Consider the following 24,654-nt stretch of genomic DNA (forward strand, 5'->3'; position numbering starts at 1 on the left):
AAGACTGCCAGAACAAACTTCAAACATAGTTGATAAGAAGTAGAAACAAAGTGTAGAGAGTGACGTGATTTGGACTGGAACAAAAGAAGCTGCAGGGCTAGGGACTAAGTTAGAATAATACAATCATAGAATATTAGAGTTGGAAGGGGCCTATGAGGCCATTGAGTCCAACCCCCTGCTCAATGCAGGAGTCCACCTTAAAGCATCCCTGACAGATGGTTGTCCATAATTAGGAGAAAATTATGCCGGAGATGTAATGTACCACATTCTAATCTGTTACATCTATTTTGGCTGTGTCCTGGAATTACTACATCTGGCATGAAGCAGAACAGTGGATTAGCCTGGTTCTGTCAACCTACATAAGTTTCTCCTTCAGCCACCTCCTATTAGGCCGCACTGAGAGTCAGTGCGTATTGTCGTTAAGAGGCTGGACTTGGATTGAGGAGACCCGACTTTCAGCGCCCACTTGGGTCATGAACCTCAGTAGATGACCTTCAGCCAGGCACTACCTCTCAAGTAACTCAGCTCACAGAGCTGCGGAGAGAATAAAGGATGATCAGTGAATCTATGCATATCATTTTGCAACACTGGAAGTCTAAGGAGGCACCAAATATATATTACTCTGGATAGAGACATGTTGAGTGTAGGAATCAAAGAGGGGGAAATGGATATGATTAGTGTCAAACCAAAAGAGTCTCCCATCCCATTCACAGCTGATAACATGGATCGGCTGTTGTTTGTGGTTTGGGGGAGGGGACGCCGATGCCCTACTCTGCATTTGGCTTGCCTGACCCTGGGAGGGCCATTGCAGGTGAGGAGGGGGAAATGAGATGCTCCTCAAGCCCCAGCATTGGCGGGGATTTGTAGTGACATTGGCCAGAAGAGGGGCTTACGAGGCGATATTAGCTTTTGAGGCCCTTCCTCCTATCCCTTTTGAAGTGTGGCTCCCGGCAGAGCAATTCCTTTTTGCTCCTGCTACTGGGATCAAAGGCGTGCTGTTGGGGGCAGTGGAGCACCCAGAGGCCAGCTGGAGGACTGTTGCTGCTGCATCTGGATCCCCCAAGGGCCCCCCAATTCTGCACTTATTGCTTGACACATTGAACATACCTATGCTCCAAAGCCAGGAGTTGGGAAAACTTGGCCCCTTTCTTATATGACACTCTGCAAGTGTGGGGAGACCAGCCCACATCACCCCCACCTGAAGCCTCGCAGTGTGGATGGAGTAGGTGAGGCAGGAGAGTCTCCAAAGGCAAACCGTATCCTGACACGTGAGCCTCACAGCCCGCTAGGAGCAGGTCCTCTGGATAAGCCAATCACCAAAGGGTGCCAGAGTGCTCACCATCCCTTTTCTAATATATTGCCAATTCTTGCACATCCCTATACCAATCAGCCTATTTTATCCACTCTCCTCTCTCATAGCACTTCCAGCATGGAGTAGGCAAAAACTTGCCCCCGTTTAATGGGAGGAAAAAATCCTACTCAGCCCTCCCTTCAAAGGCAGTGGCTAGCTAATCTCATACTAGATTAACGGAGGGAGAGTGGGAGCCGAGATGAAAGAGGTCAAGTGTTGGGGTGGGGCTGGTCTTCATAGCCTCTGCCCCGCCCTTGTCTCCAGAGGCACATGTGCCTCTGCATGTGAGGTGCCTTAATTCTATTCCTTTTCACCAGCAACAGCCATCTCCTGCCCAAGCCGTTCAGGCTGGGCTGGAACAGATTTCATGCATGATCTAGCCTTCATAGACTCATATCATAGAATAGCAGAGTTGGAAGTGGCCTACAAGACCATCGAGTCCAACCCTCTGCTCAATGCAGGAATCTACCCTAAAGCATCCCTGACAGATGCTTGTCCAGCTACCTCTTGAATGCCTCTAGTGTGGGAGAGCCCACAACCTCCCTAGAGAACTGGTTCCATTGTCATACTGCTCTAACAGTCAGGAAGTTTTTCCTGATGTCCAGCTGGAATCTGGCTTCCTTTAACTTGAGCCCGTTATTCCGTGTCCTGCACTCTGGGGGGATTGAGAAGAGATCCTGGCCCTCCTCTGTGTGACAACCTTTTAAGTATTTGAAAGGTGAGCAGTGAAATGACCATGCTTGTGGTGATGCCAAATTGTTCAAACAAAAACAGATTGTGAAGAACTTCAAAAGAATTTCTCCAAGATGAGCAACAAAATGGTAAATGAGGTTCAACCAAAGTATATAAGGTTTGTCTGTCTGTCTGTCTGTCTGTCTGGTTTACTTGGGGCAAAAAGCCTACCTATATGCTAATGGAGCTGTCTTGGGGCCATGATGGATAGCTCAGTGAAAATGTCAATCCAGTGAGTGCCAGCTGTTAAAAAGATGAATTTAATGTCGGGGATCATTAGGAAAGAAATCAAATAAAACTGCCAATATTGGAATGCTTTAATTATTAATACAAATCTGTTGTGCAGCCATACTTAGAATGAGTGCTGATGACTGCTCTATTTCTCCTTGCCATCTGCATTAGGTGAGGCCACACAGGTGCTGGAACCCTGCCTGAAGTCAAGGCTGATAAATTTAAGATTGAATCTCAACAAGATGGAGATCTTGTCAGTGGGTGGTTCTTGGGTCTGGGAATTGGGTAAGTGGACTGTTCTGGATGGGTTTGCATTCTCCCAGAAAGAGCAAGAGTCAATCCAGACTCTTGCTCTTTGATCCATCATTGCTACTGGAGGCCCAGATGGCATGGACTGCTTTTGTCCAGCTTGAGCACCAGCAATGGCCATTCATGGACAGAGAATGTTTAGCCAGAGTGACCCATGCTCCAATAGCTTCTCCACCACACCTACAGAGGGGAACAGTCTCTACAAGTCTAAACTTCAACAGTTTTTTCTACTGAAATTTCACAGCAACAGCAACAACCTTGTATATGGTGATGTTTTTACTTAGTACTGGAAAGAAAGCAAGGAAATGACTTGATGGATCTCCTTAGCCAAGAATTCAATTTCAGAAACTGCTTATCTTTGGGAGGGACCCTTGAGAATAGCTAAAATCATTCTTCCTGCATTTAAGCAACTGAATAAAAGATACCTTCAACAGCAGGGAAGGGCAATTTCTTTGCCCATTGTGACATTTTTACCATGATATATTCTTTAAAATATGTCTACAGAAATTCAAACAATGCTGATCTTATTGGCATGGAAAGGCAGTGGGCGGGGGGGCAACGAGTTATCTCTGTTGAGTTTAGCAGCTGCCTTTCATCCAACTGCTAATGGCCCAGAACTATATTGAGAAAGATAGTGGCAAGTATGGTTGCCAACTTTTATTTTATTTTATTTTATTTTTTACTATCCTCTGATCTTGCAGGCTTTTATAGCAGGACCATTTCCAGGTTGACAATGTGTATTTCCATGCTATGAAAAACTGCTGATTCCTACAGATCAAACTGTTGTCAAGTCAAAGGTACAAGAGCAGGCCATTCGGGGTCTCCAAGTCCCCTGTGGATGCTGTTAGCACAAGGTCTGTGTTAACACTGTTTCTTGTTAAACTGAGACATCCCAGCCTGGTGTGATAATTGAGAAAGCAGAACGCTGCTCATGCATGCTATATTCAAGGAAGTCAGAGCTGCACACTCAGCACTCTGCAGCCGGGAGAGCAACTCCACCATTGCTAGTGCTCAGAGGCATTTAAGGATGCAAGGAAACATGTCAGCTGTCGCTCACCAGCAGCTGGCTCCAGTTCTCTGAACTTTTTCAGAGGCTCAATGGAGCTGCGAACTATTCTTTCTGGCCCTGTTTGCAGCATATCAAACAGAAACTCTGGATCTACACTTTCCCCTTTTCCCCCTTCACTGGCCACAACTCCATGCCAGTCAAATCTGCTACTGTTGTATCTCTGTCTCCCCTACAACAGTTACAGCCATGGGGGCTTGGTCAGAAAGTCAACTGCCATAGGTGGTGCAATGGAAGAGTCAGTTCCCCTCCTTCCGTCCTTCTGTGGCAGTAGTGGAGCAACTCTAGGGGGCACTTAATAGTGGACCCCTGTTGGATAGTGGGCTTTGGCCAATGCCCCACCACACCTTCCCTTGAGGCTGGCCCTGAGTTAGAGGACAGAGGCGAAAATTGCCTAGGCAATGTAGGGACAACAGCATGATGATTGAGGCAACCAGCCAGCTTTCCCTCTTTTCTATGACTAGACTACAACAGATTTTGCTTCTTCTGTGGTTGATACAGATTCAGATGCAATTTTTTTTTGCAGAGGAAGCTTTAGGCATGCTCATTTTGACAGGAATGTAGGGCTTCCTAGGTAGGTAGATTCCCACCTGGAAAGATTGTCAGTAGATGAAATAATATGTAACAACCATGACTCATAGGTGTGGGCAGCACATTTCATTAGGGCGTGCACCCAGACTGTTGTTTTTTTAAAGGTGAACACTTATTGAATACTCAGTCATAAATGACATTATTTTTTTATTCATTTATTGATTATACACTATAGACACTGATGCCCTACTCTGCATTCAGCTTGCCTGACCGCGGGAGGGCTGTTGCAAGTGAGGGGAGGAATGAGGAGACGCTCCTCAAGCCCCAGCATTGGTGAGGCTTTGTGGTGACACTGGCTGGAGGAGGGGCTTACAAGGCGATACTAGCCTTCAGGGGACCTCCCTTCAGGGGCCTCTTTGAAGTGCAGCTCCTGGCAGAGAGGCTCGTAGCAGAGTGATTCCTTTTCACTCCTGCTGCCAGGAGCAATGGTGTGCTGACAAGGGTAGTGGCAGAGGAGCAGCCGGCGGGCCATTCCCACTGCGTAGGCGACATTTTGGTGCGGTGTGCGCTCGGTATGATTTACATGTGCCTTTGTTGGCATGAGGCTGGTCGGCGCAGCAGCTCTAGCAGAGGCCTAGTTGCTGAGGGGGCACAGGTCCTGGCAGAGAAGCTCCCAGCAGAGTGATTTCTTCTCGCTCCTGCTGCTGCTGGTGCCAACGGTGCTCTCTCAGAGGCAGCAGTTCTTTGGTGCAGTGGTGAAGCAGTCGGAGGTCAGGCAGAGGACCGTTCCCGTGGTGTCTGGAGCCCCCTCTGGATCCTTCCTCAATTGCCCCCTCAATTCAGCACTTATTGCTTGAGACATTAGGGTGTGCCTGGGCACACCCTTTGTGCACGCCTATGTCACATGGGACCATCACACATGCATGTATTTCACTACAAGTACTTATGCTGGGAAACTGCTTGGTTATTATGTACCAGGATTGGTACATGCTGTGAAATATGTTGGGGAGGGAAGCATGGAGCATGTGCCATAAGTGACTAGCTATGGGCCAGGGATTACATGTCTTTCCCTCTACACTGAAGAAATTCTGTGTAGTTAAACTATAACATATGAAGCAGCCCTAATATCTTTGTGTATAGGTAGGGTGACCATATGAAAAGGAGGACAAGGCTCCTGTATCTTTAACAGTTGTGTTGAAAAGGGAATTTCAGCAGGTGACATTTGTATATATGGGGAACCTGGTGAAATTTCCTCTTCATCACTACAGTTAAAGCTGCAGGTGCCCTGCCCTCTTTTAAATCTGGTCACTCTAGTATAGCTCCTGCAGCTTTAACTGTGGTGATGAAGAGGGAATTTCACCAGGATTTCCATATATACAAATGACACCTGCTAAAATTCCCTTTTCTATCCAACTGTTAAAGATACAGGAGCCCTGTCCTCCTTTTCATATGGTCACCCTATGTATAATCATCAGTAATCAATCAATCTCCAGCAAAGAAGATCGTTACCTTGTCATGGTGCTGGAGCTTGAGCACCTGAAGGATGCCATGAGCTAAACCGTGAAGGGACACCCAATACGGGAAGGTCATGGTAGAGAGGTCAGACTAAATACGATCCCTGGGGAAGGTAATGGCAACCCACCCCAGTATTCTTGCCGTGAAAACTAAATGGATCAGTACAACCAGAGATATGTTGGTATACCATTGGAAGATGGGACCCCCAGGTCGGAAGATGGTCAAAATGCTACTGGGGAGGAACAGAGGATAAGTTCAACTAGCCCCAGATGTGATGACGCAGCTAGCTCAAAGCCGAAAGGACGGCTAGTGGCCGACGGTGCTGGTGGTGAACGACGGATCTGATGTTCTATTATTATTATTATTATTATTATTATTATTATTATTATTAATTTATTTATTTATAGAGCACCATCAATGTACATGGTGCTGTACAGAGTAAAACAGTAAATAGCAAGACCCTGCCGCATAGGCTTACATTCTAATAAAATCAAAATAAAACAATAAGGAGGGGAAGAGAATGCAAACAGGCACAGGGTAGGGTAAACAGGCACTGGGTAGGGTAAAACTAACAAAACTAACAGGGCAACAAAAGCAATTGCTTGCTTGAGATGGCTGCGCTGCACATGACTAATAAGGCAGCTTCACTCTGCATTCAAGTGGAATGGCAGGTAAAGATCAACACACCATAGGATCCTGGAATGTAAGATCTATGAGCCAGGGCAAATTGGATGTGGTTATTGGTGAGATGTCAAGATTAAATATAGATATATTGGGTGTCAGTGAACTGAAATGGACTGGAATGGGCCACTTCACATCAGATCACCACCAGATCTACTACTGTGGACAAGAGGATCACAGAAGAAATGGAGTAGCCTTCATAATTAATAAAAAAGTGGCTAAAGCAGTGCTTGGATGCAATCCAAAAAATGATAGAATGATCTCAATTCGAATTCAGGGTAAGCCATTTAACATCACAGTGATCCAAATATATGCCCCAACCACAGATGCTGAAGAAGCAGAAGTAGATCAGTTCTATTAGGATCTGCAGCACCTACTGGATAATACACCAAAAAGAGATGTTATTTTCATTACAGGAGATTGGAATGTTAAGATGGGTAGTCAAATGACATCTGGAATTACAGGTAAGCATGGTCTAGGAGAACAAAATGAAGTGGGACATAGGTTGATAGAATTTTGCCAGGACAACTCACTGTGCATAACAAACACTCTCTTCCAACAACCTAAAAGACGGCTTTATACATGGACTTCACCAGATGGCCGACACCGAAATCAGATTGACCACATCCTTTGCAGCCAAAGGTGGTGGACATCTATACAGATGGTAAAAACAAGACCTGGAGCTGACTGTAGCTCAGATCACGAACTTCTTATCGCACAATTTAGAATCAAACTAAAGAGAATAGGGAAGACCCACAGATCAGTTAGATATGAGCTCACTAATATTCCTAATGAATATGCAGTGGAAGTGAAGAATAGATTTAAGGGACTAGATTTAATAGATAGGGTCCCAGAAGAACTATGGACAGAAGTTCGCAACATTGTCCAAGAGGTGGCAACAAAAAACATCCCAAAGAAAAAGAAAACCAAGAAGGCAAGATGGCTGTCTGCTGAGACACTGGAAGTAGCCCAAGAAAGAAGGAAAGCAAAAGGCAACAGTGATAGGGGGAGATATGCCCAATTAAATGCAAAATTCCAGAGGTTAGCCAGAAGAGATAAGGAATTATTTTTAAACAAGCAATGCACGGAAGTGGAAGAAGACAATAGAATAGGAAGGACAAGAGACCTCTTCCAGAAAATTAGAAACATCGGAGATAAATTCCAGGCAAAAATGGGTATGATCAAAAACAAAGATGGCAAGGACCTAACAGAAACAGAAGAGATCAAGAAAAGGTGGCAAGAATATACGGAAGATCTGTATAGGAAGGATAATAATATTGGGGATAGCTCAGACAGTGTGGTCAGTGAGTTAGAGCCAGACATCCTGAAGAGTGAGGTTGAATGGGCCTTAAGAAGCATTGCTAATAACAAGGCAGCAGGAGACAAAGGTATCCCAGCTGAACTGTTTAAAATATTGCAAGATGATGCTGTCAAGGTGATGCATGCCATATGCCAGCAAATTTGGAAAACACAAGAATGGCCATCAGACTGGAAAAAATCAACTTATATCCCCATACCAAAAAAGGGAAACACTAAAGAATGTTCAAACTATCGGACAGTGGCACTTATTTCACATGCCAACAAGATCCTGCAAGGTAGACTCCAGCAATTCATGGAGCGAGAATTGCCAGATGTACAAGCTGGGTTTAGAAAAGGCAGAGGAACTAGAGACCAAATTGCCAATATCCGCTGGATAATGGAGAAAGCCAGGGAGTTCCAGAAAAACATCTATTTCTGTTTTATTGACTATTCTAAAGCCTTTGACTGTGTGGATCATAACAAACTGTGACAAGTTCTTGGTGGTATGGGGATACCAAGTCATCTTGTCTGCCTCCTGAGGAATCTGTATAACGAACAAGTAGCAACGGTAAGAACAGACCACGGAACAACGGACTGGTTTAAGATTGGGAAAGGAGTACGGCAGGGCTGTATACTCTCACCTTATCTATTTAACTTGTATGCAGAACACATCATGTGACGTGCTGGGCTTGACGAATCCAAGGCTGGAGTTAAAATTGCAGGAAGAAACATTAACAACCTCAGATATGCAGATGACACCATATTGATGGCTGAAAGCGAGGAGGAGCTGAGGAGCCTTATGACAAAGGTGAAAGAAGAAAGTGCAAAAGCTGGGTTGCAGTTAAACCTCAAAAAAACCAAGATTATGGCAACCAGCTTGATTGATAACTGGCAAATAGAGGGAGAAAACGTGGAGGCAGTGACAGACTTTGTATTTCTGGGCGCAAAGATTATTACTGCAGACGCTGACTGCAGCCAAGAAATCAGAAGACGTTTACTTCTTGGGAGGAGAGCAATGACAAATCTTGATAAAATAGTTAAGAGCAGACACCACAATGACAACAAAGGTCCGCATAGTTAAAGCAATGGTATTCCCCGTAGTAACCTATGGCTGCGAGAGCTGGACCATAGGGAAAGCTGAGTGAAGGAAGATAGATGCTTTTGAACTGTGGTGTTGGAGGAAAATCCTGAGAGTGCCTTGGACTGCAAGAAGATCAAACCAGTCCATACTCCAGGAAATAAAGCCAGACTGCTCACTTGAGGGAATGGCATTAAAGGCAAAACTGAAGTACTTTGGCCACATAATGAGAAGACAGGATACCCTGGAGAAGAGGCTGATGCTAGGGAAAGTGGAAGGCAAAAGGAAGAGGGGCCGACCAAGGGCAAGATGGAGGGATGATATTCTGGAGGTGACAGACTTGACCTTGGGGGAGCTGGGAGTGGCGACAGCCGACAGAAAGCTCTGGCGTGGGCTGGTCCATGAAGTCATGAAGAGTCGGAAACGACTGAACGAATAAACAACAAAATCTAATCAATAAACTTAATCTGGTGTGGCCGAGGCTGGGGGCTTGCAGGGGAAGCTGTTTAACACTACAGCATTTTATTTTATTTTTTGCTGTATTATTAACTGATACCCAACACAACGTTTCAGAACAGAGCAAAACATACCCCAAACAATAATATCAAACACATAATTTCTGGTGAGAGCAGATGCATTTTGACATTGAACTGGCCTTCCCTGTATGGATTCTGGTCCTGATGCAATCAACTTTGCTTCAATGAGAAGAAAAATGAAGTGGTTGGATGATAAATCACCTCTCTGGGAAAGCCAAAGAAAGTACCGTCCTCTTGTGTGCAATAGAGAAATGTTATATACAGGATAATAATCTGTCCTTTTAAAATGGTTTTTTAAATAATTGATCCAAAATGAACCGTATTTAGTCTGCTGCATGCAGACTATCCCTTTAAACAAAATTACACCAAAAATGAAAAAAAAAGATATACTTGCTGTCATTTGTAACCATTTGTCTCTTGTTATAATCATCACTCCCTCCAATTAAGTGTTAAAAATGAATTCTTTTATCCATGCAGTATTCAGTGAATCTAAAAGTTTGGAAATTATAGTGTTTCAGCAAAAAGAAAAAGACACACACACACACACACACACACACACACACACACACACACACACACACACACACCACTCCCCCGCCCCCGCCACTAAGGACAATTCTGTAACTAAAATGAGGCCTAGTCTCAACAAAGAATACTTGAGAGGGGGTTAGTGAGTACTCTTGCTGCACATAAAGGCTTGGAAGAACTCCAGTGCAAGCCTTTTAAAGCCAATATCAAACTCTCAATTCTTCTTGTTCTTTAGCTGCTGCTGCTGCTACCAGATATCCTGGGTACTGATGCCAAGTCTCAGAAAACTCTGCAGCACAGCACTTTCTGTTTTGGTCAATTAGGAGCAATCAAAGTAGATGCCAACTATTTAAAGGATGCTATGGAGAGGGGATTAATTTTCTGGGTCTTTCATCTTTGATAAGACACACTCGTTTAAATTAACATGTCTAAACGAGAGAGGCGGAGAGAATGTGTTTCTTTTACCTCCTTCCTCCAGAGGACAAATGAGGACATGCTTTGTGCCCAATTGGTTGCATCAAGACTGTGGAATCAGTGGACAAGAATTTGGACAAGGTCTTCTTCATCCCTCTCCCCCAGCCTGACGTCTTTTTGTAGTGATTTCATCCTTCCAGCTCTCTTTATACCATACACATATTTGAGGATTTGTCACCCCCTTTTCACATGAGCTCTCAAAGAAGGGAAAGATATTTGTCACTACTCTAACGTGTGCAATCATGGAGACCATTTTTCCAGGAGTCTCACAGGCAATTGTATAGGAGTGTCCTGAGTTCCATGAGACTTAGAGCTGATTTACCCCTGCAGGCCTTTTGCTATGGAAGAGGGATGTTCCCGGATGTTCCCTGCTTTTAGGATCAGCACTCATGGGGCACACGTGACTGATCTTTACCGCAATTACAGGAATGCCGCTGCAGGAGCTTCTGTATGTATATTGGTAGAAATGGGCAGGGCTAGGCAGAGAGTTTTTTAATTATTCCTGAGGGATGTGCAGGAGCACAGATACACATGGGGAGAATAGGAACTCCTTCGAATATGCCCTCCTGCGCAGAGATATGTTTGTATTAAAAAAAATGAAGACACTCGGGGATGAAACATGCTGATACCCATGCACACGCCCCTCACAGCTGATTGGTCGCTGAGCCTGGAACTCATGGCAAACAGTAACGACCTCGCAAAGGGGGAGGGTGCGCACTGCAAACGTTTTTTGGAATGGAAGTAAGAGAGCCAGAAAAACCATGACAAATGCAGTCAGGGATATTCTGGGAAAACTGAGAGGTGGAACCGAGATCATCCCAGAAGTAGGAGAATGTCATCATGTGCCCCATTAGTGACGACTATGATACAATCCTGCAATAAATGGCTGGTGTAGACTCCCCCTTAGTCCTTACTAAGCATGCGTGCTTAGCATTACTCCCCCAAGGCACAATCCTACACAAGTATAGATAGAAAAAAGGCCTACAATTTCCAGCATGCCCCAGGCAGCTATGCTCATCGGGGCATGCTGGGAATTGTAGTCCCCTTTTTTCCTGTCTGAACTTGCATAGGGTTGTGTCCTTAGTAAAGTCAAAAGGGAGTGAGGAATCATTTTTTACTGGAAACGTTATTAGGACGTCTGTCAGGGATGCTTTAGGGTGCATTCCTGCATTGAGCATTTATTTGTCATTATTCACATTTATTTGTCTTTGCAAATGCTTCATAAACTATTATTTATTGGGTTCATATATATATATATATATATATATATATATATATATATATGTGCAAACAGTGGATAATCATATCCTACTGTTAGTGCGCTAAAGTCAAATTCTGCAATATAGACTCACCCATAATCAGGAGCACCAGATGTCCATTAGCCAGGCCAAGCACCGTGAAATGCCATAGCTGCAACTACCAACAGCAGGAGCTGAGGAGTTTGGTATCAGAGGGGGAAGCTGTTTGAATGGTTCCATGGACAGAAAGAGGGGAAATGTGGGAAAGGCCAGGAAAAGGAGGAAGAGCAAAATGGGAGGACTAGGCTCCAGAGAGAGGTGAGAGAAAGGTGGCAAGGAAGGTACCAGATGGGGTGAGACAAGCCCATTGGAGCTTCAGTGACCACCCTGTCTTCTTCCACAAAAACACCCTTCCCTAGAAGCAAGATACAAGACAGGGTGCAAACAGGCCAATTTGTGGGAGCCCAAAGGCCCTAAAGGTACCTGCAGGGACGGAGACACAACTCACCTGGACTCTGGAGCCCTAGTAGGTTGGTTCAGCCCAAACAGCACTGCTTACTTGAGCGCCAACGGGTGGTGGATAAGATACATAAGCTCCAGGTGCCTTGTCCATACCTGTCCTGTGACGGCTGAATCCGACTCAGTGTTAGGGGAAATTGGGGGGCAATCTGAAAGGGCAAGTCAGTTAAGCAGGCAAACGGTCAAGCAAAAAGAATGCAGGGACAGCTGTTGCTTGAGACTTGGGGGCTGTTTTATGTCAAGGCAAATTTTGGAGAGTGGGCTAGGCCTGTTTCATAATGCAGGGAGGGGCTTCTGAACTTGGGCAGTTTATTTCTATGCACACACACCATTCAGAGCCCTAATCTACACCAAGTAGGATATTGCACTATGAAAGCAGTATGGAAGTGGAATACATGAGGCAGGAGCCATACTTCTGCTTTATAGCAGTATTGAAGTGCACTGACAACTGTTGGGGCCCATGGACACATACCAGTGTGGCGTGGTGGCTAAAGTATTGGACTGGGAGTCAGGAGATCCGGGTTCTAGTCTCCACTCGGCCATGGAAGCTTACTGGGTGACTTTGGGCCAGTCACAGACTCTCAGCCCAACCCACCTCACAGGGTTGTTGTGAGAATAAAATGGAGAGGAGGAGGATTATGTATGCAGTCTTGGATTCCTTAGAGGAATAAAGGTGGGATATAAATGCAATAATAAATATTATTACCGGTTTCATAGCACTATATCCTGCTTGGTGCGGCTCCTGCCTTTTATATACTGCTTTCATACCATTTTCATAGTGCAATATCCTGCTTGGTGTAGATTAGGCTAGACTTTTCAAAAAATTTATCCATCCCTAACATCACTCTAATATGATCCCGAATATTTGGGCTATCCAGTAATTCTGATGCCCAAAACTGCAGTGCTTTTCTAAATCCTCTGTACATCTATCCAAGACATATGGAGCGTTTTCATACTACAGCCAATATCCATTGGTATTCATGCAGTCTCTGCTTTTATGCAGACATATGTTCAATAATGGTTCAGTCAAATCCCCATGTTGATTAGGAATCTCCATCAAATATGCATGGGAGTTGAGGTTCCTGCTTCGGTATCTAAGCACTCAAAATGCATTTGTCCCACAGATCTTTTTTCAAAAGAAGCAATCCAAACAAATATAGCAAAGATTTGAAGATTCCAGAGGAAATCCATTCCCTTGTGTTTAATTAATGGGATTTGTATGAACAGTTTTTTGGGGGAAGTGGGCGGAATAAAGATTTAAAGCAAGACTATGAGTACTTCCAGACATAGGCTTTTTCAGTCCATCACCCTATCTCATACAGAGAATTTTACGAGGGTGATTTTATGTCATCGTCCTTCACTTCTAGCCCTCCCTGGTTTCCCTACCACTTCCTTTCATCTTTTTTTCTTACTGCAGAAAATCTGTTAAGGAGAAAAGGATGGAATAGCTACACAACGCCTTCTAATTGCTAAGGCTAGAAGCCCTCTGTCTGGAAGCATCCTATATTGTTCATTTTATGCCAAATCCAGCCTTCCCATCTATCACTTGAGAGTAGGGATGGGTGAGAATTTTGTTTCAATTCAGTTTTGGTAAGTATTTACCAAAATTCACAAAAGTCTACACATTTGGGACTAGAAGATTTAAAACATCTGAATGGGGGAGAAAGCTTCGGATTAGCCTTATCAAGAGAGAACAATCAGTTTTTGCAATTGGAAGAACGTGATGGATGGATCGAGGCTGGGTTCACATGTAAAGCTAAACCATGATGGGTTGCTAAATACTATGAGTCACAGATTATTCAAACAGCTCACTATGCAGAGCATGAGTTCTCAGAGTGGGGTGTTTGGGTGGACTAAGCAATCATGGGTGGTGGAAACATCCTACAGATGACACGTGAACCCATCATGGGTTCCGCCAGACAACACACTATCATGGCTCAGGATGTTGTGCAAACCCAGCCAGAGTGATAGAGTGAGTGATGCAAACCAGTGGGCAGAGTAATCCTAAATGGGGGGGGGGGTAATGAAAGTGGTCTGCCATTTGCCATGTCCAAAGCCCTGCCAACTCATGCTGGCCAGACTGGATACTGGAAGTGATCTGGCCTTTCTTTCCTCCCTCCCATTGGTTTCAGCAGGAGACGAAGAAACCTATGCTGGCTCCAGGCTGCTGCAGGTTAGGGGCTTGATCCTCGGGCCTCTCAGGACAATAAAGGGCCAGTGGTTCTCTCAAATCCAAGACTGTCTTCAATCCACCCACACCCCAAGAACACCCTGTTCAGGGCTTGCAGTACATCTAATTTTTGTGAACCATCCAGAGAGCTTTGGCTATTAAATGGAATAGAAATGAAATAAATGAATAAATAAATATATGGATCTGTGCCTGTGGCACTTTCTGTAGTCCTAGTGGTGCCTGCCAGGAGAGATGTGCCATCTCCCATGGATGGAGCCACTCCCTGTCGACATGGGGCACTTCTGCTCCATCCCCACCACTTCCAGCTAGCAGATCTGGGGATTTAGGGTTGCTTTGTAATTCTGTAAAAAAGAAAAAAAGTCCCACTTTTAAACTTTGGGTTTGGGGGTTGCAAAATGCAGAGATTCTGAGGATTCAGATCCAGGTTTACTTTCTTCTAAGGTCACCATCTCAGTGGCATCCAATCCAGTTGGCAATATTCATGACAGGATGGAACTGCTATATCGACAGAGGAGAGGAAATTGAGATTCAACCATTTCCAAGCCATGGAGCAATCAATTTCCTCTAGCAAACTCAGTAGCATCGACATATAATAATACTCCTCCCAGCCTGAACTATATTAAGTTGGCCATTTCCATGAAAATAGCAAGTACGCCGTGCATTTTAATAACATGTTTCACACTAAACAGGGAATAAAAAAAAGCATTAAATATTTATTCTCTTCCTAGCATTCTGCTCAAGTGTCCTACTTACTTGAAGCGGGATGTTAATATAACCTTAATCTTCCCAGCAGGCACATAATGGATTTACTCACGGCTCCATTTAAGCCAAAGTTCACTGCGGCTGCTTGAGACCACCCTTAATCCCATTGCCGGTCATTGTTCAGGAAGATGAGAATGGCCACAAAACCATCCTCATAAACGGCAACCTGTAAGGGGAAGGCGTAAGAGCTGGGATACACATGAAGCCTGCTGCCAAAAACAGATAATAGTAAACCTATGCACACTTGTACAGCCATAGGTGACAAGCCTATGCAATCCTCCTCCTCCTCCTCCTTCTCCTATCATCATCATCATGATCATTTCTCCAATACTGGTATTCAAGGCAGCTTTATATAATTTTATTTATTTATTTATTTATTTATTACATTTATATACCACCCCACAGCCAAAGCTGTCTGGGCAGTTTACAACAGTTAAAAACAGTAAACATTAAAAAAGTATACAAAATTTTAAAAACTATCAGAAACATATAGACAACAATATAAAAACAACATTATCCATTTAAAAACAACAGTTCTGGGGTCTGTTAAAAACAAACTTAGCGTTGTTAAATGCTATTAAATGCCTGGGAGAAGAGAAAAGTCTTGACCAGGTGCCTGAAAGATAACAACGTTGGCGCCAGGCGAGCCTCATCGGGGAGATCATTCCACAGTCAGTGGGCCACCACCAAAAAGGCCCTCTCCCTTGTTGCCACCCTCCGAGCTTCCCTCGGAGTAGGAACTCGGAGGAGGACCTTAGATGTTGAGCGCATTGTATGGGTAGGTTCATGTCGGGAGAGGCGTTCCATCAGGTATTGCAGTCCCAAGCCATGTAGGGCTTTATAGGTTAAAATCAGCACCTTGAATTGGTCTCAGAAACATATAGGCAGCCAATAATTAAAACATATATAATTTTAAAAATAGAAATAGAAATATACAAAAATTAAAAATATAATTACATCCGCTGTAATATTAAAACATTTAAAATACAAATGACATTTAAACAAAATAAAGCCAATGCATAAAGAGGTCAAGACTATTCTCCACAGGCCTGCTGGAACAAAAAGGGTTTTGCCTGCCTCCAGAAACATAGTAAGGAGGGAGCCAGTCTAGCTTCCCTGGGAAGGGAGTTCCAGGGCCCTGGAGCAGCCACTGAGAAGACCCTCTCTCACGTTCCCACCAGGTGTGCCTGTGGTGGTGGTGGGACTGAGAGGAGGGCCTTGCCTGAAGATCTCAGGACACGGGCAGGTTTGTGAATATGGTCTTTTATATAACCTGGACCTGAGCCATATAGGGCTTTATGGGTCATAACGAGAACTGTGAATTGTGCCCTGAATCAGACCAGAAGCCAGTGGAATGATTGTAATGGGGAAGGGGGTGTTGCATGCTCCCTGTAAACAGCCCCAGTCACTTGTTAGCTCCACTTTAATTGTGTGCATTTCCCTTAATGTACACAGGATTTTTTGTGTTTGTTTATTACGCTCTGATCCTAGCCTTCCTCCAAGATGGATGCCCTCCTATCCACTTATTATCCTCATAACAACCCTCTGAGGTAGGTTTGGACAAGGGGTGCTGGTTGGCCCAAGGCCACCCACTCAGTTTCATGGGTGAGCAGGAATTTAAACTTGGATCTCCCCAGTGCAAGTCCAATGCTTCCTCTCAACCTTCCTCAATCTAGCACCCTCTCAACCTTCCCCAATCTGGTGCCCACAATGTTTTGGATTTCAACTCCCATCAGCATGGTCAGGAAGGATGGGGGTTGTAGTAGAAAAGTGTGGAAGGGCGCCAATGTTGAGGAAGGCTGCTCTATCCACTGCCTCACACTGGCTCAAAAAGCCCTTTGTAAACATGCCATGTTAGTGCTATACTTTAAAGCAGCCTCCCCCAACCTGGTGCCCTCTAGATTTTTGTGACTTCAACTCCTATCATTCCCAGCCACCATGGCTACCAGTCAGGAATTCTGGGAGCTGTAATCCAGAACATCTGGAGGGCCCCAGGTTGGGGAAGGCTGTCCGAAAGCCACATCCCTGCCTTTCCAGAAATTACTCTGCCCAAGGAGCTGAGAAGTGATGCCTGCAATTACGCAGCCATGTCACCTACCCAGCCTCCATTCTTTTCATTGAGGTCCTCCTGGGGGCAGAACGCATTCTTTCTCACCCAATGTATGCAAAGCCCTATTCAGGTCAAATGGTACAATGTGGGAATTTGGCCTGCATGCTAGAACACGGTCATTTCCCAAGCCTTTGTGAACTTGTTTGCAGTTTATTGTAGCAGTGGGAGTACGGTACATTCAAGGAAGCCATCACTCAGCAAGCTCATAATTACCACTGAATTGATGATCAACCACTGCAGCTCGGTGTATGGGGTGAATTTTACTGAACAAAAGAGAGGAAGAAAAATGGTCTTGATTGGAATTATCTAAGACGGCTAAGAAGGAGCCAAGCAAAGGCAGCTTTTAAAAGTGCCATGCAAAGTTTTAATCGAGTACAGTGCATCTGCTGAAGTTTCCAAGAGAAGTTTTCAAGAGGGCCAGCTGGGGTACAGCAGCTGGAATATCTGCCCTGAGATTTTTGGGCCCTGACAGCAACCTGTAAGCCCAGACTATGATCAGCGTGCATTCACTTTGGCTATGGGAGACCTTCATTCAAATCCTTGCCTAGCTATGAAGCGCACTCAAAATGCCTTTGTTACACTGCTGTTTTTATCTCTTAGAGTGTCATCAGATGGGGGAAATAGCATTTCTCTGCTGTTACTTTGCCTCCTGCTTCTGTCCCACAATAGTGATGAACAGCTCCCTCTTTCTTCACATGGGGAAGAAAGAGGAAGCAAGCAACGACCACATGGCCCATTCAGTGGGCATTTCTATTGCGCTGCTTCTCCTGCACACAGCAGGAAATGGCAGCAAGTTTCACTATAGCCCCAAAATTGGATATTTTTTTGGTCCTTTTTTATGACAGAAAAAGACCAGAAGGTGCAGGAGGCGCACGGGAGGCAGACGGCATCATGAAAAGGACCTGCGAAAAAAATGTGAGTGGCCAGTAACAAGCATGCAATAAAATGCTCATCTGATGATGCTCTTAGACTGGTTCAAGGTATACAGTTTGCTCTCAACACATGAGGGCTTCTGTGGATATGGAGGACTGCCAGCAGGCTTGCAACATGGCTGGGCTTCCCTGGAGGCATGAAGGGCACATGTTTTGACAGGGAAAAGGTCCATGCTGGTTGAGGGATGCTGGGAGTTTTAGGACTTTTCTCTAAATATGCCAAGAGTTGTGCTCTAAATGTTTGAATCAGTGCCTTGTTATCAGGGATGGGTCAGTCTATTTTTGGTCCAATCAAGCCTTAGACCAAAGGTGTTGAGGCATTCCATTTTGGAGAAGGTCTCAGGGGCCGCATTCCAGTGGTGGACATGGCCAAAGTCAAAAGGGAGGGGGAGATTTCAAGTCAGTCACGAAGCCTTAGGCCAGGCATTCCAACCAAATGTTTGGTGGTTGGGGAAGAGGGGGCAGCACGGGGAGAGGGTGGCTCTCTGGGGAACCCCAGAGGGCCAGATTGGGACCCAAGTCCTGGTGTTCCGTACCTCTACTTTAGCTACATCCTTTACAAAATGCCCACTTCTGCTTATTAAAACATCACTACCTACAAACACAGAAACAAAGGCCTAATCTACTCCAAGTAGGCTATTACACAATGAAAGTGGTATGAAAGCAGTATATGAAAGGCAGAAGCCACACCAAGCAGGATATAGCGGTATGAAAGCGGTATACGGTATGTGTCCATGGGCCTCAACAGTTGTCAGTGCACTTTAATATCGCTATAAAGCAGTAGTGTGACTCCTGCCTTTCATATACCGCTTTCATACCACTTTCACAGTGTAATATCCTGCTTGGGGTAGATTAGGCCAAACTTTAAAAACATTTGTGATAGAAGTCCATGTCTTGCCGTCATGCAACTGGAGGGCCAGAGTCCCTAATCCTAAAAGCTCCACGCATTGCCAACTTCTTCAGGCATCTTGAAGCCACAAGGCATGTGTGTTGTTTAGCACCCAAATTCACATTTGCTAAAGGTAGACCCTAGCGTGTGCTTCATAGAGGGTCCATTCCATGGTATAGTTCAAAGTAAGGACCACTGCAGACTAATCTATTACAGTTTTTTATACTGCCCTGGAAATTAGAGACCCTCTAGAAGCACAAGCGACAATTGGTGTGGCAGTTCTACATTGGGCTTAAATTGGTATCTAGCTTAAACCTGACAAGCTCTGGAATATGTGAAATAATAAGAATGCCTCTGAGCATGCACAGAGTGGATTTCCCTTACAACTGAGAAATCACAGCCTACACCCACTTACATTCTCAGGATTAAGACGCAGCGAAAAGAGGGTGATGAATCCTATTGCAGAATAGGTGACCTCATTTCAGGATTCATTTCAATGCTCCCATCTATTTGGCAAGCGCACTGGCCTCTAGGGTTTCACTAGAGTGCTGGAGAGATCCTGTCCATTACCCAAGAAAATAACTTCGTCAACACTGCTGTTGTTTCTCCCATGGCATCTTGGGCAGAGGAAAGGGCTGGTGGTAGCAGTCTTTCATTCCTTATTCCTTAAGCTTGCGTACTGCTTCTTAACTGCACTTTCAAAGCTTGCGTTATTGCTGAAACAGCTTGGGCTTATGAATAAAGCATAGGTCACAGAAGCCGTTGGAGCTTATCTGTTTATCTATAAAATGTTTCTCTAGCCTCTCTGTGTCTGAATGACATGTGGCGGTACACAGATTTGGTGAACAAATTCTGGTATCTTCCATTGGTCCAAAATGCCACTGTAAGAGCTAGATGGATGATACAACTCCAGTTCTGTTCATCTCCACAATTATTTATTTATTTATTTATTTATATAGCACCATCAGTGTACATGGTGCTGGACAGAGTAAAACAATAAAATAGCAAAACCCTGCCGCATAGGCTTACATTCTAATAAAATCAAATAAAACAATAAGAAGGGGAAAAGTATGCACCAAACAGGTGCAGGGTAGAGTAAAACTAACAGTATAAAAGTCAGATCAAAATCAAGTTTTAAAAGCTTTAGAAAAAAGAAAAGTTTTTAGCTGAGCTTTAAAAACTGCGATTGAACTTGTAGTTCACAAATGTTCTGGAAGAGCATTCCAGGCGTAAGGGGCACATCACCGAAAAAGAGGGCATCAATGTGCATAAAGTTGACATATGTTGATGGCCTTGTATAGAAAGCTGAAATAGAAATATAGTACATCTTGCCATAGTAAAGAATGCTGTGTGACCAGGTGGCCTGTGTGCTTGGTCAGCCTACTGTCCAGGTGGAAAATACAAATAGGCAAACTCAAGCCCCACAACCCTGCTCTCCTGTCTTCTTATGGTCCTTTATATTGGATTTGAACCAATAGCCCTTCAAAGAAAGGATGCCTTGAAAGAAAAGACTGTCCTCTAATAGCCCTTCAGATAGAGGACTGCTCTTTGTAAAATAGGACGTATGGCCACCCAATCTTTATTTTCAGAATTGAGTCTTCATTTTCAGACTCATTGTAAGATGATGGGTTTTAATTTCTAAAGGCTTGAACAGTTTGGAATGTGGGTAATACAAGGATCTCCTTCTCCTACATGCTCCCTCCCATTTACTTTGTTCAGTGTCTGAGCTCCTACTCCATGCTGATGGGGATGCAGCGGAGCAGGGCCTTCTCACGGTGGCTCCAGTGCTCTAGAGAATGTCCTCCTATGAGATGTCTGCCTGGCTCCATCACCATATGTATTCTGCTGTCTGGTATAAGCATAGATGTTCCTACGGCTGCTGAGGTTGGTTTTTTAAAAACTGCTTTTTGCTCTTTTATTATTGTAATGCTTTTAGGGAGCAATACTATAGCTGCTGGACATTGTCTAGACAGCCATAAGATTTTTGAGGCAGTGCTCTGAGATCAGTTCCCAGAAACTGTGCTCCCCTCCCTCACCCCACCCCACCCCTCTCTTAGCTGGCATGGTTCTCTTTGACACAGCTCCCTCTCCACACTCAGAAACTGAATGTGGAGAGGGATGAAAAGGGGGGTGCCCAGGGACAGGAGGAGACCACAGAAGTTCCTTTATTAAACTTCCTATGTGTCAGGGATAGTTAAGGCACTGCTGTGGGGTCTTGCAGGTTTTTTTAAAGCTAAGATTTAATAAGCTCTTGTCTGTCAAATGGTCTGGAAGAGGCCTACACCTCCCTTTTTAAGCTGGTGCAAAGGCGAGTAGACTTTGCTAGGAACATCTGCTCTGCATTCCCAGAAAACCTCTGTCTTTGGATCCATTATCTTCTGAGACTTTGGGGGCACTCTGCACATGCTCCCTCCTAAGTGGAATTTGGATTACTAAGAATTTGCCATGAGAAGTACTGTGAGATTTTTCATAGTCTTGAAATCTCATTTGCTGTGTATTGTCTTTGTTGTCAGTTAAGTGTACTGGAAGACTGGGCTTGATCATTGAATGTTGGATCTTCTTTCCTCTGCCTGGACTCATGAAGCGAGGAGTTGCTCATGCGAAAGCAGTGGCACGGAACTCCTTGAGTTTGAGGGTGCACCTTTCCCCATGATCTTGTTTAAGCCTTGACCATGTTGCCTGGAGTTACCAAGGTATGATCCAAGGTTGGACTAGCTCTCTTGGGATGGTTTGTTAGGCCTTTCAAGAATTTGATTGCCTAAGGGATCATGTCAGAAATCATCCCCCTCCATTGTCTGGGTTTGAAACCAGTGTGTGGATTGACTCTTGTGTTCAGAACTGTGAAGATGGCAACGGAGAAACCATATTGATGGGGATCTCGTCGCAGTAGTAGTGATTAGCTTTTGACTGTTCTGGGATTTCTTGCAGACTATAGTTACGGAGCATCAGCGATATGATTTCTGAAGTGTGTAACCATAAAGCTTTTGCTGTGGGATTTCCTGTAAAAAAGAAATCTCACTGGTTTGGGTGTCCCGTGTCAGTTTGGCAGAATGTGTGCTTACCTGAGGGACTGGGGAAAAGAAAAGCGGGGTATACATTTTCAAAATGTCAGGCAATTGGCGGCCCCCTGCAAAGCCTCATTTTATCTGGCCCTGTAATCCATTAAGAGTGCAATCCTGGGAATGCTGAGAGTGGTAGGACTTTTTTCCTGTCTCAACATCCATAGGATTGCACCTTAAGACACTGTCTTGGGTCTGAAGATAAGCTAACTTAAGGAAGTTCACGGAAATATTCCTGTCCCCTGCTCCCCAGGCCTCTCTCCCTCAGTAGTCTCTCCAAGGGGTCAATAGCCCTCCTGAACCATGGGGGGTGATGGGGGGAGGCTGCCAAAAGGAGAACTGAGCAGACCTCTTTCTAATTTCGGAGGATTCTTGTTTCCCATCCCACCTTGTTCACGAGGGCCCCCAACACACTGCACAGGGCTTTTCAGTGGGCTGCATGGGGTGGAGGTGGGGACTTCCCTTCCATGCATTTCCTGAAGTTAACATATTTTAGTGTCTGCACTGATCTCCAGCCAGACTCCGAGTAAAACAAAGGAAGTCTTCTGGAGGGTGGAGGTGCTTGGCAAATTATCTCTCAAATTTGTAGTCACGTAATGAACGTACATGTATGGGCTAGCACTAAACTTATTGATGAATGTGGATGTCTTTGGGTTACTAAGAATTTACCATGAGAAGTACTGATTATATGCAGAACTTCTTAATTGTCGATGCTTATCCATTTGCACTATCGCTGATGTCCAAAGATAATTCCCTGGAGAATAAATAATCTTACCAGAATAAATAATACCCTGGAGAATAAATAACCTACCACTGTAGGGATCATGTTCCCTAGAGCAAAATATACCTAAGCATAGATTTAGGTAAAATGAATGAAAGCAATATACTGTGAAGTATTGAGTGAAGCAAAATGAGGCGATATTTTATTTTTATTTTTTTGCATGGGTGTGGAGTTGTGTTAGATGCCTGCTTCGTCCATTTGATAATTTGGCCCTCTCTAGTGACTGGCTAGATGGATGCCCAAGTCACATTAACTTAAAGATTCTGCATTACTCAGGGGAAATGTTCCATCCCTGTTTCCCAATGGCATCAATAGACTGATGTGATGGGGGGAGGGGAGCCGTATTTATTTATTTATTTATTTATTTATTTATTTATTTATTTATTTTATTGCATTTCTATACCACCCAATAGCCGAAGCTCTCTGGGCGGTTCACAAAAATTAAAACCATTTCAAGTATAAATGAGTAATTTGAACATATATGTATATTTAGCCTACCCACCTTCCCTGAACATGAGGGGGACAGTAATATCAACAGTTTCTTAAATATTTTAAAGTCACAATCCTAATCACATTTACTTGGAAGTAAGTTTCACTGAAATCACAGCAACTGAAATAAGTTTGTTTAGGATACTGCCAGTTTTTCCCTAATAACTATTTTGTTTGGAAGATGTAGCAGGGTAAATTAAGAATGTTTTTCCTTGCATTTATTTGGAAGATGTAGCAGGGTAAATTAAGAACATTTTTCCTTGTATTTATTTGGAAGATTTAGCAGGGTAAATTAAGAACTTTTTTCCTTGCATTTATTTGGAAGATTTAGCAGGGTAAATTAAGAATGTTTTCCCTTGCATTTATTTGGAAGATTTAGCAGGGTAAATTAAGAACTTTCCCCCTTACATTTATTTATTTTCAAACTCCTCCCAGAACACCCACCATAGCCTAATGCAGCCAAGTTTTCAAAACTGGGCTGCAGCCACTCTGGTCAGAGTATGTACAAAACTACCCAAGCGATGATTGCCATTGACTCAGAGGAACCAGAGCGTCACTCCCAAATTTAGATGTGATCATTGTTGGTAGAGAAGAGATATGCAGAGACAGCTTTAAAGCATCCCGCTGTTTGGCGTGGCTCAAGCCCTCCTTATAAGAAATTACAACCACCGTGGGCCTGACGTTCTATTTTAGGACGTGCCAGTGTTGCAAGAACAAAAACCCAACCCAACGGGATCACGATTTCCTTACTGTAAATTAGTATCATTACTGGCAGCTCTTGAAAGGCAAGATTTCACAATGCCACCAACTGGACATTATTTACGCATAAAACAAAGCATGCCTCAGCTGAGGCCTGCCCACTCCACACCTGATTATTAATTTCCTTCGCAGCTGCTCCTTGATCAATCCCTCTGTACCACATAATCAGAATGTACACTGAAATGACAGGATGTCCCCAGGCGGACGCCAAATGTGCTCTACTTGTACCATCCCAAATCAGCCTAATCAGTTCTACCACAGCCAAAATAGTGTGTTCTGAAACGGGGAATCTTTTAATAGAAGGGCAGCTTTTTAGACAATGGTTTATAGTGTTTATACTGTAAGTTACAGTTACCCATTCTGATGGCCACCAGTTCGTAAGTTAGATCCAGGACCTGCCTTCCCTGAGAGAGAGGGCTCTGCTCAGGGAAGGTCCCTGTGCCCAAGTTTTAGTTATTCCTCCTCCCTCCCCACCTCCCCAACCTATGCCAAAGCTCACTCCATTGAGCAGGGACTCTGACTCTCTGTGTAGCATTTTCAAGAGGCTGGAGGGTCTGCTGTGGAAAGGAGTGAGTGAGGAAGTCCACTCCCACA

The sequence above is a fragment of the Elgaria multicarinata genome, chromosome 3, assembly GCF_023053635.1.
Source record: "Elgaria multicarinata webbii isolate HBS135686 ecotype San Diego chromosome 3, rElgMul1.1.pri, whole genome shotgun sequence".
NCBI lineage: Eukaryota > Metazoa > Chordata > Lepidosauria > Squamata > Anguidae > Elgaria > Elgaria multicarinata.